A 6,606-nucleotide genomic window follows, 5' to 3' on the forward strand; every position below is an offset into this window, starting at 1 on the left:
GGCTCTGTGCTGCCTCCCAGCTCAGAGCCTGGAGCCTGTTTCAGTCTGTGACTCCCTCTCTCTCTGACCCTCCCCTGCTCACGCTGTCTCTCTCTCTCTCTCCTAGAACTAAATAAAATATTTTTTTAAAAAAAAAAGAATAGGTTGGAGTAGGGGCGCCTGGGTGGCTTAGTCGGTTAAGCGTCCGACTTTCGCTTAGGTCATGATCTCGCGGTTCGTGGGTTCGGGCCCCGCGTCAGGCTCTGTACTGACTGCCAGCTCAGAGCCTGGAGCCTGTTTCAGTCTGTGACTCCCTCTCTCTCTGACCCTCCCCTGCTCATGCTGTCTCTCTCCCTTAAAAAAAAAAAAAAAAGAATAGGTTGGAGTAAATAATGATTCTATGTACGTACACCTCAGTGTATGGAAGGTGAAATCTGGGCCCAGAGAGGGTAAGTGTCTTGCATAAAGTCACACAGCCAACAAATTCAGCATAGAACCTCCAGGAGACCTGGCTGCACCCTCCTCCTCCCAGTGCTGCACCCTTCCCTCATCTACTGGGAGGGCTGTCTGCTAACAGTTCACAGGTGCAACCTTTTCCAGGAGAGTCATCCTCCTACAGTCTGGCCCTGGACCCCCACCCTTCCTGTAAGCCCCCCACAAACCAAGGGCATCCATTGCCAATGGCACACTTCTATGGGGCTACCCAAGGCGGCTTCCCCTTGTCCCCAGGCAGAATCTGTTCTGTGGCTGCAGCGGTCCCCAGGGAATCTGACTAAAGCTAAACTTGATAGAGATCACACCCCCGCTCTGCCCCCTCCTGAGAGCGCAGCCCCAGTCAATTTCTTCCTCAATGAGCATCTCAGGCTCTGTTTCTTGGGACCCCGACCTGAGACAGAAGGCAAGGCTTTGCATTATCTGCAGGGGGTGTGGCCGGCAGGCACTGCCCCCTGAATGTAAGTGTACAGTGAATGACAGTGCCAAGTGTGACCTCCCGAATGCCAGGAGCCCAGCCATAAGGAGATGCAACATCCGCACGCTTTGAGGCAGGGAGTCTCCCCTCTACTCCCAAGCCCTTCATTCTTTATATCTAGAAGATACGCAGAAGGATCCCATCTGAACATCCTTGCTTCCCAGCCACCAGCAGCAAAGCTCTAAAATGCCCCTCATTGCCTAGACAGTGCCGTCCACCAAGACAACCTGCTCAAACTTCAGCTCTTAGATCAGCCACCGGGGCAGGCGGGGGGTCGGTTCCCCATGAGTCACTGCGAGCCCCTCCCCTGAAGGCACCGTACCGGGCCAGGTTACAGAAAACACTATCCGATCTCCTAAACTGGGATAAACACCACCTGCTGTCGGTTCTCCCAGACCCTACTTTGCCCAGCGTAATCACCAGTTATTAAGAGCTCAGAGGATGCCGTGTTTGGGGGTTAGCATGCAGGACGGGTGGCCAGGAGACGCCGGTCTCCCTGCCCTGTCTGTGGCCCTCTGTATGACCGTTCAGAGCATGGGCTTCTGGACTCCACCCGCTGGGCGTCCAACCGCATCTCGGCCTCTACTAGCTGTGTGATCTTGGACCAGTCGCTCCACCCCTCTGAGCCTCGGCTTTCTTGTCTGTACTTCACATGTTTTCGTGAAGATTAAATGAGGTCACATGCAGACTTCACATGTCAATGGCTGTCCTCTTCAACAGTTGTTATTATTAATCATTTAGAGTGGTGGGGGGTTGGGGGGCTGCAGAGTTAGACCACTAGACTTGTGCACAGGTGCAGGAAAGCAGCAGGAAGCAGGAAGGAGAGGCTCGTGTGGTGTCTCAAACAATACAAGGAAGCAAAGACACCTGGGACGCATATACAGCAGGCGCTCAGCATACAACCACTAGACTTGTGCACAGGTGCAGGAAAGCAGCAGGAAGGAGAGGCTTGTGCGGCGTCTCTAACAATCGAAGGAAGCAAAGACACCTGGGAAGTGTATACAGCAGGCGCTCAGCACATAGGAGGTCCGCTTATTATAAAGCAGAAGGTGAACCCAAGGAAAGGACCTCTCTGGTTCAGAGATCCTTTTATGTCCAAAGCGGCAGCTTTGCACGACAGCCCCGGACCCATGGCAGAAGCAGGGACCAGTAGCCTCCCCCGCCCCCGCCACTGCCTCTAAGCACAGGCTGGGCTGCACCTGAGCCGCAGTCGCCCTCTGGCCATGCCTTGCGTGGCAGCCACCAAGGGAAGAGGGGGCCTCACCCAGATCCGCCTGCACAGCGGGCAGCTTTCCAGCGGTGCTGTGACAACTCAGAGGCCTTTTCTGTAGCCTCCCCAAGGCTTCCAGCGGGCCGCCCACAGGGTAGGCTGCTCATTAGCATCTTCTCATGGTGCCCCACCGCCCAAATGAACCACTTGCTCCCTCCGGCGTCCTTGACTCAGGCTCTGCTTCTCGGGAAGCCCGACTTAAGACACCCCTCACTCCTAGAATCTGACTCCTAAGAGACAGATCTGCTCAGAACAGCCGTTCGCCCCTACTGTGAGGCATACCCTGCTGTGAAATGGGTCCACAACTCCCAGGGGGCCTACAAGACCATGTGAGGTTCTACCGTGTGCACGGGCCAACTTTTTCAAAGTTGCTCTTTTACCAATTTAGTCCAAAAAAAAAAAAAATGCATTGACCCACTGTGTGCCAGACCCAGTGCTTGGTGACAAGGCCACAGTGAAGAACTCAAAAGTCAGAGTCACTGTTTACACAAAGTTTAGAGTTAGGAAGTGAAAAGGACTGGGAATGGAGAGGTCAACACCAGGATAAAGATGGCAGCATGGGATACGGGAGGAGACGGGAATGGGGTCTCTGATGCCAAACACAATTGGGCCCCATGGACTCGGCGATTAAGGAAGGCTTCCTGGAGGAGGTGACATTTCAGCTGCATGACCTAAAGGATCAGAGGGAGCCAGCCAAGGGAAGACCAGAAGGTCCAGAGTCATGAAAGAGCTCAGGGCATCGACGGAATAGAAATTTCTGCTAGCAGGGCTACAGTGAAGTGGAGGAAAGCAGCACGGCCTGAGTCTGGAGAGAGTGGGGTATGGGGATCTTGTAAGGCTCTGAGGCCGCCTGTAAGAGTACGTTGGGGGCTCTCTGAGAATCGCCTTCCTCTCCCAGCCTCCCCCTGCATTCTGATCTGCCTTCCCGAGTGGGAGAGGTTGGAGTTACCTCCTGCCTGCCAGGAGCCTCACTGGGCCCCCAGTCCCAAGGGGAGGGTGTCTCACATGTCACCTCCTCCATCCTGTGCATCTAGGTGAGAACTGCTGGCTTCAGGGCAGGGACAGGGAGAGGCAGGGAGAGCTACTTCAAGGAAGTGGGTATCTGAGTTGGAGGAAAAGCTTTTGGTCACAGGTTATAGCACATGAGCTCAAATTCATGCCTTTGTGACCCTGGACAAGTTTCTTGTCTTCCTCAGCCTCAGTTTCCTCCCCTGTCAAATGGGTAGATAATCCTATCAACTTTTTTAAAATTTTTTTTACATTTATTTATTTTTTGAGAGACAGAGTAAGACAGAGCGTGAGTGGAGGAGGGTCAGAGAGAGAGGGAAACACAGGCTCCAGGCTCTGAGCTGGTTGTCAGCACAGAGACTGACGCAGGGCTCGAACCTGCGAACTGTGAGATCATGACCTGAGCCGAAGTCGGACACTTAACCTACTGAGCCACTCAGGCACCCCTCCTATCAACTTCCAAAAGCAGCTGAGAGACTGGCTGAGAACATAAAAGCACTTGGCACCATCTATGTACTGATTCCATTTTTCTGATCATCTACTACGCACCAGGCACCACACATGGACCCAGGATACAGCTGTGAACATGACGGGGCCGGCTCGAGTGCACAGGGGAGACGCACGAAGCTGACCCGAGTCAGTAATTCCAACGACAAGGTTCTCTGAGCACACAGTAGGGGCCCCCCTAAAAGCCCAGAGCCCACAGCCACAACAGGAACCCTGCAAGCTAAGACTGTCTCCAGGCAGAGACCGGAGTACGGCCATATGTAACGAGTCCAGCTCCCTAGGGGCCGTGCTCGGCTGTGCCAGGCCCCTACCCCCAGCCCTGAACCCCAAAGACAACCTCTCGAGAGGTTAACGGCGGGTGTGGTCAATGCCAAGGGAGGCGTCTGCCAGCGCGAGCATGAATCACGTCCTGCCTGCTCTGGAGAGGGGGAGGGCCCACCAGACCTGTGTCTGAAAACGCTGATCCGAGCAGCCTTGCCAAGCAGGGGCCGGGAGGAGGCACGGGAGCGGCCACAGGGAGGCAGGGCAGACCCCCGGGGAGGTCCGCCCCTCCCCACGCTGGGGGAACGAATGGCCCCACCCACACACTTACTGTGCCTGTCCCCAGCCCTCAAACTTTGGACAGAGGTTCCCTCCCGACTCCTCCCCATTACCCTGCGACTAAGCGTTATTATTGTTTTCCCCACTGGCGGAAGGGGGAAACTGAGGCTTACAGAGATTAACTGCCTTGTCCGAGGTCACTCATCCTGCCGCATGCTTGAGGCCGAAAGTCTGAATCACTGGCAGGAGTAAAGAGAGGGGACAATCCTGAAAACATGGAGGAATGGGTCCCCAAAGCCAGCCAGAGTGACGGGCACTGCCTGGGCCGGCCCTGTGGCAAGGCACTGTGACAGAGCAGTCAAGGGGAGACCCATAGTCCTGGCTTGTGACTTTGGCTATGTGTCCTGAGTCTCAATTTACCTCCATGGGCAGAAAAGGGCCCAGGACAGGGGCGCCTGGGTGGCTCAGTTGGTTGAGCATCTGCCTTCAGCTCAGGTCATGATCTCACAGTTTCACGAGTTCAAGCCCTGCTTCAGGCTCTGTGCTGACAGCTCAGAGCCTGGAGCCTGCTTCAGATCCTCTGTCCCCCTCTCTCCGCCCCTCTCCTCCTCTCTCTTTCTCTCTCTCTCTCAAAAATAAACATTAAAAGAAAAAAAAAAGGGCCCAGCACAGCCATGGAGCCCTGGGCCCTTCCCGCAGGTGAGCACAGAAGACCCAGCATCCGAGCTAGCACAGAAGTCTGAGGCCGGCACACTGGAAGGGGTCCCCTGCAAGGCCGGGTCACCACAGGGCCACCGCGGCTCCACGCCTCAAGGAAGGGCACGGCGAGGGTGCAAGCCAGCGCCTGCTGAGACATGCGTGTCAACACCCGGAGGTGGCCCGTCACCCTGGGGCCGTGCTGAGCCCAACGCCAGCGCCCAGGGCCACCGCCCATGTGTGCCCGCGTCTGGCACACGCGTATGCAGGAATGCTCGGGTCCAGGGACTTGGGCGGGCACAAGATGCACGTGTATACGTGGGCTGTGAACCAAGCTGGGGGCAAGGCCGTTTCAACAGTGAGCGGCATACAGGTTTGCTGGTCAGCCCTGCCGGTAGTGAAGGAGGGAAGGGAGTGAGGTGGCGGTGAGGCTGAGGGGCAGGGAGCAGGTGGGAGGCTGGACGGCAGTCGTGGGGGCCTGCCAGCCAGGTGTGCAGCTGTGGGTCTGAGCAGCTGTCTGTGCCCCCAGCTGGGGGGGTGGGGGGTGGTCGTGCAGTGGGACGCGGCTGTAGTTAAAAGCATAGACTCCAGAGGGAACCTGGGTGGCTCAGCGGATTAAGCATCCAACTCTTTGATTTTGGCTCAGGCCATGATCTCACGGTTCCGGAGTTTGGGCCCCACACTGTCAGCGCAGAACTGCTTGGGATTCTCTCTCTCTTCTTCTCTCTGCCCTGCCCGCCCCCCTCTCTCAAAATAAATACACTTAAAAGAAGAAAGAGCATGGACTCTGGAACCATCTGCCTGGGTTTATATGCTGTGTGATCCTGGGCAAATTATGGCGCCTCTCTGAGCCGAGGTGCCTCATCTGTAATATAAGAATAATAGGGGCGCCTGGGTGGCTTAGTCGGTTAAGCGTCCGACTTTCGCTTANGTGTGGGGGAGTGGCGTGAGGATTACATTCGTGAAAAGCACTAGCACAGCGCCTGGCACATGCTAAGTGTTCAGCAAAGAGCACCTCGTATTACAACTGTGGTGACGATGACGTCTGTGCATCCCCATGTGTGTGCAGGACGTCAAGGTAGGGCTAGAAGTGACCTCATGTGTCTGTGGGGGGTGGGGGTGGCCCCCATCTTTACCTCATACTCTGGGGGCCAAAATACAAATATGTTCCCTGCCCCTGTCCTAGCATTTATTCACCCCCAAGTCAACCAATTAAAACGCAAAAGAAGCCAAGGTGTCATTTGCACAACTCAAGAATGGCCATCTGGGAAGCAGGACACTAACCGTGTCCCCCAACTCCCCGCCAGCGGCCCCTCCAGAGACAGCAAGGAACGGCAGGCAGGTAGCACCCCTGTCCTCAGGTGGCTCATGGTCAGGGGTGGGGGGATATGGGCGGAATTCGAAGAGACAAAAAACCCAAGACAGATGTCAATACACACTGATGAGAGGGAAGGGAACACATCGGGAAGGTGCAATAGAAGGATGACAGCAGGAATGGCTTATGCAAAGGTCCTGAGGCAGGAGGCCTTTGGGTGCGGGGGGAGGGGCGACCGTTCACCACACCCCAGGGCCTGAGGGTACCAGATGCACGAGGCTCTAGAGATGAACCCACAACGTGTGGAACAATCTAAATGTG

At 55.8% G+C, this 6,606-nt stretch overlaps 1 long non-coding RNA gene across 2 annotated transcripts in view; it reads left to right on the forward strand.

The window, feature by feature from the left end:
* The window catches only part of LOC144224788 (uncharacterized), a 6,917-nt gene extending 1,027 nt beyond the window's left edge, over positions 1 to 5,890 (forward strand). The window contains exons 2-3 of one of the 2 annotated variants that reach the window (XR_013333136.1): positions 3,780 to 3,863; positions 4,935 to 5,890. This is a non-coding gene — a long non-coding RNA (uncharacterized LOC144224788). The remainder of the gene's footprint in view (positions 1 to 3,779; positions 3,864 to 4,934) is intronic. The other variant, XR_013333137.1, reaches the window with a different exon arrangement.
* Positions 5,891 to 6,606: the final 716 nt, after the last annotated feature.

The sequence above is a fragment of the Crocuta crocuta genome, unplaced genomic scaffold (genome assembly GCF_008692635.1).
Source record: "Crocuta crocuta isolate KB4526 unplaced genomic scaffold, BGI_CrCroc_1.0 scaffold728, whole genome shotgun sequence".
NCBI classification, from domain to species: Eukaryota; Metazoa; Chordata; class Mammalia; order Carnivora; family Hyaenidae; genus Crocuta; species Crocuta crocuta.